Source organism: Podarcis gaigeae (assembly GCF_964106915.1).
Source record: "Podarcis gaigeae genome assembly, chromosome: 5".
Classification (NCBI taxonomy): Eukaryota; Metazoa; Chordata; class Lepidosauria; order Squamata; family Lacertidae; genus Podarcis; species Podarcis gaigeae.
Window position 1 is genome coordinate 40,157,584 of NC_139681.1, and position 13,232 is coordinate 40,170,815.

At 43.2% G+C, this 13,232-nt stretch overlaps 1 long non-coding RNA gene across 1 annotated transcript; it reads right to left on the reverse strand.

Annotated features, from left to right (window-relative positions):
• Window positions 1–2,344: 2,344 nt before the first annotated feature.
• LOC310844251 lies at window positions 2,345–3,492 on the reverse strand. Its single transcript, XR_014564027.1, has 2 exons — window positions 3,344–3,492; window positions 2,345–2,600 (listed from the first exon to the last, which is right to left on the reverse strand). It is a non-coding gene; the product is annotated as an uncharacterized lncRNA (long non-coding RNA).
• Between the last annotated feature and the right edge of the window lie 9,740 nt (window positions 3,493–13,232).

Genomic DNA, 13,232 nt, shown 5'->3' on the forward strand with positions numbered 1-13,232 from the left:
AAAGGTAAAGGTACCTCTGCCCGTACGGGCCAGTCGTGTCCGACTCTAGGGTTACACGCTCATCTTGCTCAAGAGGCCGGGGGCCAGCGCTGTCTGGAGACACTTCCGGGTCACGTGGCCAGCGTGACTAAGCGGCATCTGGTGAGCCAGCACCAGCGCCGCACACAGAAACGCCGTTTACCTTCCCGCTATAAAGCGGTACCTATTTATCTACTTGCACTTAGGGGCGCTTTCGAACTGCTAGGTGGGCAGGAGCTGGGACCGAATGACGGGAGCTCACCCCACTGCGGGGATTCGAACCGCCGACCTTGCGATCAGCAAGTCCTAGGCACTGAGGTTTACCCACAGCGCCACCCGCGTCCCCTAACAGCAAGCCTTAAGGTGCTGTTATTTATTGCTTGATCATTTATAATCATCCAGAAGGCTGACCTGGTCTTTGTCAATGAAACTTGAGAAGGTGGAGTTCCACTTCTTTGCCCACCAGAATGCCTAGGGTAGCATCAACGCAGACTCAAGGGTCAGAGAGGAAACGTCATTGTGTCTCCCTCTCCAGGCTCCCCCTCCCCATCATCTAACCAGTAGTTGATTGTTTTAAGTGTTTGTATCTGATGTTGGGTACTAGGGATAGGGTAGGACACCTCTGCAGACATTGAGTGTGTATATGTCAAGAGTGAGGTCTGGGGAGCGTGGAATGTGTGGTAGGATTACTAAGCTGATCCTGCTCTCCCCTTTCCCCAAATGTTTATGCATTGGAATGGGCTGAATAGGACCCTTGTTGTTCCCTGACAGTAACTGAACTTGGAAAGTCACACTCAGCAGGAATCCAACAGAGTTGTTTGTAGAACTTCTGAATGCCTGGAAGGGTGACTAGATGCCTACATTTAATCACTGTGTAAATTGCTTTGAGGTATCATACTTAGAGAGGTAAATTTTGAGGTATCATACTTAGAGAGAGAAAATAAATAGCAGGTACTTTCAAATGCTCTCACCCTCCCCGCCTTGTATGCAGCAGTTAAACCTACAGGCCAAAAGAGTTGCTACTTCATGTGGAATTTAGGATTCATATTTCTGAGTCTAAAACTGTTCATGCAGTACAATCATGCAGTAACTGAAAGTGCCAACAAATCAATATGTTGAATTTCATAGGAACCATTTAGCAGATGTTGTCACACTACTCTGCTAATTACTCTCCTCCCCCACCCAAAACACAATGGTTTTAGAGGGAGGAAATGAGTGCAAACATATAAATTCAGCTCCCATTCTGTAGAGGGAAAGTGCACTGTTATTTTTGGCATCCACGCAGGACTAGCTTGTGTTTAATCTGGAACAACACAGATGGATATTCGGTGAAGGCTGTTGCTGATACCCTCTGAGTTTAGTCTTCACTTTTTTTCAAATCAAGAAGAAATGTGCAGCATACTCCATATATACAACCGATTAAGTATATACAGTTGGGGAAGGGCCATAGCTTAGCAGTAGAGAACATGCACTGCAAGCAGCAGGTCCCCAATTCAATTCCAGGCTTCTCCAGGTATGGAACTATCTGAAACTGAGCTTCAGAGCTCACTGCAGACAGTACTAACTGAACTAGCTACTGGACCATTGGTCTGGCTCAGTAGAAGGTTCCAATTAAGAAATGAGACCCATTGAAATAATTGAGGCATGCTTCCAATGTCATGTGCTGAGCATCAGAGTATTCACAGAGAATATGCAGGCCTTTAGGGAATAATGTTCCTTGCATCAGTGTTTTCCCCTCTTATTCCCATGGGCACACGTCGGTAACATTATCACCGATGCCCTTCTGTGTTCTTTTGCTTACTTACCCAGCAGATATCAAATAACTTGGCCCTCCTCATTCTGCATGACTGATAACATGTTTGTAATTATATGACATGCTGAGAATCTCAGCAAACGTCCCAAGAGTCAGGGGACGTCTTACCATAAAGTGAGATAAAGCAGCTGTTTTGAGCAGCATAATTCCAGGGGGAACTGGAGTTTCATGCCTCCCACTGCCATCTCTGGATGTTATTATCTAATAAAAGATAACCTGAGGGAGAGAAATGCCTTTGGCTGGTGGTAGCAAGGATGCATATTAATTTAAATATTAAATGTAAATCAATAAAAAGGCTCTGGCAACTGTGTCCTAATTAAGTAATGCACATGCTTATTCCGTTATTTCATTGAAGCCTATCCAGATATTTGTGGTTTGCATTGCTGCCTTAATAATCCTAACCATAATTGTGACTGTGGGGTGTGGAGGGGTCCATTTTCATCGTTACATTTTAATCTCTTCCCTTTGCTTATGAAGATGCTCGGTGAAATTGTTTACTACTTACGCTTCTGCTTTCTTCAATCACTCAGCATTTTATTTCTCAGACTTATAGCTATACTCTCATGCTTATACATGGGATTTCTGCTGGGAAAAGGCCAAGCATGACTTGGAAAGCTGATAACGTCTTTTCAGCAAATAATCATGCTCCGGAAACGCGATGAATGTAATCCTGGCAAGAGCTGGATACGATGTCACACAGGCATGTGCTGGGTTAAAACGTCCTCTTCATTTTCTGATTTGGGGTTCCTTTTCCAGCAGGGATTGGAAACTGTCATGGTTTGGTAAAAGAGAATCATTTAGATGTGAAAACCTGGGCTGGACACAATTTTTAAAAAGAAAATGGAGTGGTTTGAGAGAGAACTTTTTCCCATGACATGCATTCCTATTTCTTTTGTCCTGCTGTCACCTCTTGTCAAACACATTTGACAGATTTTTGAAACAATGCAAAATCCCTGTCAAACCTGTTTCCCAAAAGGAAAAAGCAGGACAAGCATTTGCACCACACCCAATGATCCTTCCTCTAGAATGCCTCCGATTCTCTGAAATGAAAACTCCCATCTGGGCTGTATCGTAGACCTAAGGTATTCATGTTTCTAAATTTTAGTGGGACTGCTCCGACTACTAAGATCAGATATGGCCCTCTTTCTCCAGCGATACAGCCATTACCTATCAGATGCCCTGTCATTCCAGCTACAGGGAGTATGACCCTGCCTTGCAGCAGGATTCAACCATGTTGCAGCCAGACATGCTTTCTTTCTTTCTACTCCGCTGTCTCCCTCAGTGCCTTCTGGCTCTTGTCTTTTATACCCAGATGTTTCTGTTATCCCCCTACTTACTCCAGCATTAATTTCTCCCTTTCACCATCATGAATTCTTTCTGTGGGAGACCACTCAGGACCTTCTAGAAAGCTGCAGTTGTGACTACACACTAGATACTATCTCCTCCTTTGTCTAGCCAGCAAGGTGAGTGATGGTACCAGTAACCAACTCAGGCTTTATATATTATTCTAACCTGGAGGCTTATGAGGTCTGTATTAGACTGATGAAGAATGTGAGAGAGCCCATCTTCTAACCTAGGGTAAAGATGGGGAATCTTCCTAGCCCAGGAGGCCAGTTCTTTGTCTCCTCCACCTGCCACCAATCAACTTCGACAGGTAGGTTGAACCATCTACCTGTCAACCAGCTGACTCCATAATGATGCCAAGTGATTGGCACATGTCAAAATTCTTTGGAAGATGTGCTCTCAGCACCAATCAAAGGGGTCTGGAAAGGAAACTGGAAACTGGAAAGGACCTTGTGGTGTTTTTCAAGTTCTGCACAAGGGGCTTTGTAAGTCCTTTGTTTGGGCTTGCTAAGCACTTTGTGCCGTGCCCCAATTGCCCAACAAGCAGCTGGTTTCAGGATAAGTGCTGCGCAAGGGGCTTTGCAGGCACTGCCAGTCGACCAAGCCCCACCTGTACCTGCAGGTGGGCATGATTTGGCTGAAACAGGCTCATGGGCCAGATTAGGCCCATGGGCTGAAGGTCCCCCATCCCTGTTCTCGTAGGAATGGATGGAAGAATTTTATCTGAGTCTGTTGTTGAAGTCTCTTCCTATGTACGCTTAACGCTTCATGGATTTGGGAAGCACAACAAGATTATTGTTATTTAAATAGTCTGGCTTTTGTTAACCAGGCGATGTGGTGCCTTCATACTTGCTTTGTTTTATTTGCTTGACATTTTATATATATTTTAATTGTAGTGTTCCTTGCTTTGGGATTAGGCAAGCTTAAAATCTCTAATGAAGCAGTATAATAATAAGGGGTATGAAACTCTCTATGGGGTATTTCCATGATTCATTGTGTACCCTTTACCTGCTGTCAAGCGCAACCTTATCTTTCCTAATAAATCCAAACAGATTTTTATTCTTTGAACAAATAACTTTTTGTAAAGTTTTGCTTAGGAATGGGGCTGGCACATCTGCACCTGAGATTTTGAAAGTCACAAAGCAGGATGCAATTTTTCATCAGGAGTGCAGTCAAGGGACTTGGCCCAAAGCTTAATGAAAGTGTCAGACACAGAAACACATATTAATAAACTGCCTTTCATGATCCGTCTCTCTTTCATTTGACATCTCTGTTACCCGACAGAGACAGCTGCCTTTTCCCTTGAAAAGTTTTGGAGACTGCAATTAAACATATCATACGATGTAGATGCTTGTCAAGCCGCACCTCGTTAAGTTATCCCTGCAAAATGCCAAATATAGCCACATCATTACTGTATAAATGGGAATGGGTCTTTTCATTTGGAATGCCAGGTATCATTCAGGAAAGTAATGCCACGGCTTCTGTTTTGAACACAAATCTGGAAGTGGAAAATTATAGAGTGCAAACTAATCGGAAGCTGAGCAAGCAGAGTTGGTGCTTGTTTAACAGTGTAACCTCTTGGTGAGCTGTTTCTCTTTCTCATCCTATGAAGTGGAGATATCGTATTTTTCACTCCATAAGACGCACCTAGTTTTTAGAGGGGGAAAGCAAGAAAAAAAATTTTTGCGCAGAGCATGTAAGCGGCTCTCGCTTTTTTTGCTTTAAACTGTTCCGTCCCTCCTCCTGCTTTGCTAAGAAGCCAGCAGAGCAAGAGCGATAGCTGTTCAGCGACTCTTCGGCTGGCTTCCCAGCAAAGCGGGAGGAGGGACGAAAAGGAGCCCCTACAAGGAAGCGCTGAGCAGAGCCTGGCAGCAGCTTTTGTGGCTTTTCTGGGAGGTGGGGGAAGGGACAGAGGGCAGCCCCTCAGTCCTTTCCCCCACCTCATGGAAAAGCCCCCAAGAGCCACGCGCTCTTTAAAGAGCCGTGCCTAGTGCGTGTGCGGCTCTTGGGGGCTTTTCCCCGAGGAGGGAGAAGGGATTGATAGGCTGCCCTTCTCCCCGAGGAGGGAGAAGGGCAGTGTATCAATCCCTTCTCCCTCCTCGGGGAAAAGCCCCCAAGAGCCGCACACACGCTCCACGTGGCTCTTTAAAGGGAGCGCCGAGCAGAGTCTCCCACCTGCATTCGCTCTATAAGACGCACACACATTTCCCCTTACTTTTTAGGAGGGAAAAGGTGTATCCTGTGGAGCAAAAAATACGGTATTTCTTCTATAGTAATCTGCCTGATAAGGAATCTGAAAAAGCAGGCAAATGGTCAAATTCCATGTGAATACAGGCAACCCCTTGTATGTCCCATAAAAAAAAAAAAAATAGCCACCCTGCTTTTCAGATGTTGTTGGGCTCTCATTCTTATCAACCTGAACCATCATGGCCAATGGTCAAAGATGAAGGCAAAGACAGGCCAGCAACACCTTGAGAGCCACAAGTTCTCTATCCCTGTCTAAAGTATCCTTCCTACACCAGCTATCTTTTTTTTCTTTTTTGCAAGACTGAAAAGGTCTATGTCAGTGGTTCCCAATTGGTGATCCGCAGACCCCAGGGGTTTCACATAACCCACCCAGGGGGTCTGTGGCTCCAATCACATAGCAAAAATTACCATAGAGATATCAAAATTTTCAAAAGTAGGAGGTTTCACAGTACTTAGTTAATTGGGAACCACTGGTCTATGCTCTTAACCAGTGGGCCTTGGGCCTAAGAGTTTATGCACACTTACTGATTCCCCTGCTCTTTCTAGGCATAGGTCTTTAAAACTCGCTCTTTAAAGCTGAAGTGAAACAAATGGCAATTCAAGTTTTCCGTGGATTCCGTGGAGCCAAAAAAAAAGTGTATTTGGACATGGAGCTTTAAAACTTAGACCATGCCTTGAAAGTACAGAGAAAACTTAAGTGTGGATAAGCCTTAAATTAAGCTGTGGAAAGCTTTATCATGACTACGAGATTGTAAAACTCAACCTTCTGGCAACAACCCACAGTCTTTTGTATTGGAACAGTCACTTTGTGATTCCCAGTGCTGTAAAAAGTCTTGCTTTGTTCAGAAGGACATATTGGGCTGTGAGCCCAATTAAAACACTAAATCCCCACCACTATACATAATAGGGATGGAGATCCTGTGGACCTCCAGCTATTGCTGGACTACAGTTCCCTCTATTGGCCATGGTGGCAAAAGCTGGTAGAAGCTAGAGGTTTCCCTCCCTGGTGGATAAGATTCTTGTCCCCTAACAATGCAGTGATCCTATATATGTCTCTTCAGAAATAAAGCCCACCTCTTCAATGGGGCTTGCTCCCAGATAAGTGGCTATGAATGTGCAACCTAATATCTCAGGATACTTTCAGTATATGTGGTTAATTGTAGAGCTGAGTGAAAATACCTTCCCATATTTCTCACCCTGTTTTCAGGTGGTGAATTTGGGGTTATTTGCATATTTCAGAGGAATTAACAGGTAAGCAGGAGTTCTTCATTTCTTTTTCTAAACACTGCTTTGCAGTTTCATTGTTTGTTTTTCATCATGGTGTAGTATAAGTCCACAGGTGTAGAATAATGGCAGCCATTCTGAGATTCCAGCCAGAAGTTCCTATATAAGAAACTATGGCTCAGCAGCATTCTTTGCAGTTCCCAGAATGTCATAGATTGTGATAATAACTGCATTTAATAGTACATGGCATCAAATGCTATTACCATGAAAACATTCTAGACAGTGTTTTAAAAGTAGAATGGGGCAGGTGTCCAAATTAACTAAACATTATAGAGAAGAGTCTAGGCATGTAATTTTCTGTACATCTCTTGGTAATACATGTCATAAGATCTACATGACAGGGGAGGTAAATGCTGAAAGGACAAGAAAACAAAAAAAACGTGATTTCAAGCAATTTGGTGCTGCACACTCCTGTTCCTGTCAGATTGATCCAAGCAAGATCATAGCCAGCTACCAAGCAAAGCTAATTAGCACTTCAACAGCCATATTATATATCCATTCTGATGTAGTTTTAGCTTCACAGAAGTGGCAAAGATTGTTTTTGTCTGAGCTGAGTGCATATTCTCTCCTGACCCCTGAGAATATGCTTCCCTTCCATCTTTGTTTCATGTTCCTCGTTGGTTGAAATAATTGTTGTTGTTTGGTGGGGGGCTTCCTTGCTTTTGCAAAAAAAAAAAAAAAAAAGAGGCTATATTTTAGGTATGAGAAACATGGTAGTAACTTATTGCTTGCAGTCTGGTTCTAGCCTAACATAGCATAAGTTAACACAGCTGTAGTATTCCAACATTACAGCATCATTATGGACCAGGACATAACTGGGACGTGAGTGGTGCTGTGGTCTAAACCACTGAGCCTCTTGGGCTTGCCAATCAGAAGGTCAGTGATTCAAATCCCTGCAACGGGGTGATTGCTCTGCCCCAGCTCCTGACAACCTAGCAGTTCAAAAGCACGCCAGTGCAAGTAGATAAATAGGTACTGCTCTAGCAGGAAGGTAAAAAGTGTTTCTGTGCACTCTGTTTTCTGTCACAGTGTTCCATTGTGCCAGAAGTGGTTCAGTCATGCTGGCTACATGACCTGGAATGCTGTCAGTGGACAAACGCCGGCTCCCTCGGCCTGAAAGCAAGATGAGCACCACAACCCCATAGTCACTTTTGACTGGACTTAACCGTCCAGGGGTCCTTTACCTTTTACCTTTACCAGGACATTCTGCTGTTGCATCTGACTTCATTCAGCTGATGCAGGTAAGGTTGGTGGAGCTCTGCACAAGAGGAATAGTGGAGGCATCTACTGTCTTGTGGCTGACATAAAGTTGGTAACCCAATAACTGTTTCAACCGAGGAATTGTGGCAACTGCCGCAACATTTTTCACTGTGAGGAACCATGACCTTTCCTCTATGCATTCATTTAATAATAACAGTAAAAAGGGGGAATTGTGAATAGTGGTATTAAGAAACTGTAGAATTAAATCTGGCTCTGGAATGCTGCAGTGAACGACTCTGTGGGAAAATTATGTATTTCTGGCTGTGCAACAGTTGCCTTCCACCCTTCAAACTCTGCCTGCAATCTGCTTCTAATTAGCCTGCTAGACAGCACATGGCGTGCGAGCCACTGGGAGCTGTTCATCTTTGTGTAGCTTCCATTCCTTTATTATTATTTAAAAATTAAAAATAAAAAGGGTATATCGCTTAATTGTCAAGACCCCTCTAAGCGGTTTACATAGAACATAGTTTTAATATAGATTTTATCAGTAAAAGCCAGAAGTTACAGACAAGTCAGCTTAAAAATAGCCCACGTGTTAATAGAAACAGTAGTTTAAAATACACATTATATTTTTAAAATGGGCTTGCAATACTGCAGTGCATTGTTACCCGTAGCATGCTGTGATCACACTCAAACTTTTCCAGTTCCATCCTGACATTAAGAGTGTGATTCAGAGGGGAATTTTCATCAGGACTGTGGGGCAGGAGCAAAGCGTTAAATACAACCCCTGTGGAACACATCTCGACCCTCCCCTAGCTGTTATTCTGAATTCTTTTTGTTTTTTTAAAAAGCCCACTTAATTTATACAAGGAAGTCACTGCTTGATGCTACAAAGTTTCACACATCAATTGCCCACATAAAATTTGTGAATCAGGCCCCAAACCATCAGTCTAAGGCTGATACATACTTAAAGGTAAAGGGACCCCTGACCATTAGGTCCAGTCGCGGTCGACTCTGGGGTTGCGGCGCTTATCTCACTTTATTGGCCGAGGGAGCCGGCGTACAGCTTCCGGGTCATGTGGCCAGCATGACTAAGCTGCATCTGGCGAACCAGAGCAGCACACGGAAACGCCGTTTATCTTCCCACCGGAGCGGTACCTATTTATCTACTTGCACTTCATGCTTTCGAACTGCTAGGTTGGCAGGAGCAGGGACTGAGCAACAGGAACTCACCTGGGGGTAATTCACATTGAACTCAGCAGAACTGCTTCCAAGCAGACATACATAGGATTGCATTGTAAGTGACTCACTCAAATTAGTTATCAATATGAAGCTAAGGAACAGCAGCAATCCACACAATCATCTTTGGAACTTCTTTCCTAATCTGAGAACACCTTTTATATATATATATAAAAACCACTTCAATTTGATAAACTTATGTTGATTGAATCTTCCTTTAGCCTTTTGTCTTGCACAGAAGCAGCGATGGGCAGTAATGCCTCATTTGTCCATGACAACACATTTGAACAATTTTCAAGGACAGGACTCTGCATTAAAGCAAAATGAAAGTGAATCCTCAATCATAATTTTTAGGTTGGTTTAAGACAGAGAGATAGAAAACTGCCTTATGTCTGGTCATAAGATTTCCACATTTAGTCCAGTATTGTCTACTCTGACTGACAGTGGCAATTAAGGGTTAAGGGGAAAGGTCCCTTCCCATCTCCTTCTTCCAGATCTTTTTAACAAGGATGCTGGGGATTGAACCCAGAACCTTCTGGAGGTGAGCATATTTTCAACCATTGAGCTAGGTTCTGTGGCCCCACCACCACCTTCTATTATTTGTCTTTCATATACCATATAAAAGATAGGCATGACTTGATTGAAAAAATCATCATCTTTCTAATGCCTCCTTATAGTGTCATACATCATTCAGTTTCCATACACCGTCTGTGAATAAAACTGCATATAATTGTTGCAATTAAAATACAAATAGAGCATAAGGATTTTATAATGTCTCTTAATGTAAAAAGACTGCAGTTCATTCTGAATATGATTAGTTTCTGGCACCATACCTGTAATTACGGTAATTAGAGCTAGGTGCAAAATTAATCTCAAACCAAGGTGAGTTCATTCATGTAGAACAGTCCAATCTACCTGATCTTCTTAACAAAAAAAGAAATGAAACTGCAGTACTTTAAGACTATACGCTCCTTTATAAATAAATACCATGACATAGAAACAAATGGAAATACAAAGCCAAATAATTGTCTGTAAAAATAAAAAACCCACCCTACACACCCACAATTTCATATCTTAGATCTCCATCTAGTGATCAGACACACGGAACGCAGGTTGAATATTTGTTGCCTCTAATGGTCTGATCTGCATATTTGGCTTCCCTTTGGGAAGCACAGGGTTGGCGTAGAAGGGAAGTTAACTAAACACAAAGGTCTACACTTCCATTATGGGTAGGTTATTGTCTCTTCTTCCCCCTTGCCCTGCCGCCACTATTAATTCAACAATTAGCAACTATTTCCTCCCTGCCTTCCTGCTGTGAATACATGCATTTTTAAATAAGCCTTAGTGTACTTGTCTCAGTGCACGATGTAGCCGTATCTGGACCATCTGCTTCACTTTAATATATATTATTCTCTATATGAAAAGCGAGTCTGGAGTGATAAATTCATAATTCAAGGCTTTTGAGAAACTCCTACAGAAATCCAATAAAATCAAAATGAAACAGCAGCCTTGTAACATATAATATCCCTAAGGATCAAAATTTGTGTAGCCAGCTTAATATCAAAGGATCACTTGGTAATATTTGTTATAAACCATCCAACACTTTGGCTCGGGGGGGGGGGGAGCACCACCAAATATGATTTGTACAAAGAAGCCAAAATGAATACATATATATGGACAAACATACACCTGGAAATTCTGACTGAAGCTCTACAAATTTGAACATCCTTAACAATACATTGAAGTTCAATGGGATGTTAGATTCAGGTCAGTGGCCTTCCAATGCTACCACTCTACCTTCAGTAATTAAAAGAAACAAGTGCCAATGTGAGTGAATGTTTTAAAAGGCCAAAGTATCTGTAACTGTTTCTCGGGTTGCCATTTCTCTTGTGTGTGTGTGTTCATGCTCTGTTGAGATTAAAAGCTGCAAGATGCTTGAGGAGGCTGCCTAATGCTCACATGGCTGGTTCATACAGAACAGTGCAGGATTAATACACTATATTTTATTAAACTGGGAATGAGTGTTTAGCTGATAACACACTGCTGCTCCTCTCTCATGGACCCAGAGGAATGGTGGGAGGCACCAGCTGGGGAACCCCCAAAGGATGAAGGCTCAGAGCCCAAGGGATTGGTGGTGGTACAATGATGAATGGTCAGAGGGAGAAGCCTAGGAGAAGGAAGTGTCAGAAACCAAAGAGGTAACAGGGTTTAGTGAGCAGGCAGAGCCTGTGGTGGAGAGTAGTCCAGAATCAGAATCAGAGGTGGAAGTAGGAGAGGAGGGAAGCCAAGAGGCAGAGATGTGTCAGGCTGGTGAAAAAGCCTGGGTGTTTTCCCTTCCTGCTGTGACAAGCTCCGCTCCCCACTGGTCTCCCAGGACATGAAGAGGTAGGAGCAAAGACAGGCACGCAGACACAGTCTCAGATTGCTTGGGAGGAACCCAGGGGAGGAGGAGATTTAGGCAGCTGTGGGAGGTGAAGATCTTCAGCCTCCACAGCTGCCTCATAGGGGCAAGACCTACTGAGAAGAGCTGCTGTGCTCACTACGCCTGGCCCCCCTGAGCAGGTTTTGTTTCTACTAGTAAAGAGTTAGTCCACTTCACTTACACCACGTGATTCATTGCTGGCTGGCTCCCTGTCATCCTCGTGCACCAGATTCAAGGCTGTGATCCTGGTCTCTTTGGACCACAGTTTGTCCAAAATGAGAAGAGATGTTTCCTGCTTCCTCCTCCCTCTGTCTTCCTGAAAGGTATCCTTCAAGAGTTTGAAGGGCTATCCTAAGCATGTTGGAATGGGGATGGTAGGCTGCTGTGGGTGGGATGGGATTTCTTCTTCACATGAACTTTCTTAGGATTCAAGTATGATTTTATGCAACAGCCCATGCCCCTAACAGCCCCCCACCCCTCCCTGACACATCCCACATTGTTGAGAAGGTCCACTGTCTTTTAGAGACGCTTTTGGTGAGGGCCTCAGGTAGCTGCAGGAAGTAGAGAAAGGGACAGGAAACTTCCCTTCCATTAACTTCCTTATCATAAATTAGGATTTAATCCTTTGTTTTTTATGAGGTCTGCATGATATCTGTTGACATTTTATATACATTCAGTCCTAGCATGGACCAATGATCTTCCTGTGATGAGTCAATAGGTGGGTGGCTATGACGTTCTGTACAGAACCCATACATAATATGCCTAAAGTTCTGAGTGTAGTTGACTCATCATATCTCAGACCTGCTGTCAGCCAATATTAAGACAGTCGTTTATTTGGTTCTGTTTCTTTCACTTTTAGAGGAACCAATGATGCTCATCAAAAGGCTGTGAAAGAATTGATTATGCACAATAGAGCATGGCAACAAAATTATGGCTAGGACTCCACCTGTAGACCACTGCCAGCTAATGAGACAACGAACTGTGCAACATTGATGTTACAAGAGGTGTCATTCAGAGCGACAGATTACTCAGAACTGTAAAAAGCGACGTGCCTATGCTCCCTTATCAGCCCATACAGAATCACAGAGTGCTAGAACAGACTGCGATTAAATATTTGCTCTTAAGCCCAGAAACACCCACCAATTTATTAAGCCTGCACATGTTCTGTACAACATGGTGCCATGGGAGTAATGTTTTTGAAACATGCCTCCATAACCATTTAAAGCAGGCTGTTTGGGATGTCCCAGCCCTGCTGCAAATGTCACTGCATTATTGCTCAGCATTTGGAAATCCCATAAGCTTGCTCCCAACAAGTTAATTGAAGTGTTGCATCCTTGAGAAACCTGCTAGTCTGAACGTATTTAAGGATGGAATTGGTATAGCAAGAGAAAAGCAGCATATGCTTCTCTAACTGCTGGAAAACTGATGCACTGGCATCAGTTAGGCATGCATAGCTAACCCGAGTGTGAGATGCCCAACGTCCATCAACAGCACTAGAAAAATACACACACACACACACACCAGTCTTAATTTCCCAAGCAAATTACCCTTTGAAGACAAGCACATCATTTCTTTAGAAGAAGACCGTGCTATGGGGTGTTCTACAGTAAGAATACTATAAATCATTATGTTATTTTATTTTTTTAGCACAGAGGGAAGGAAGAG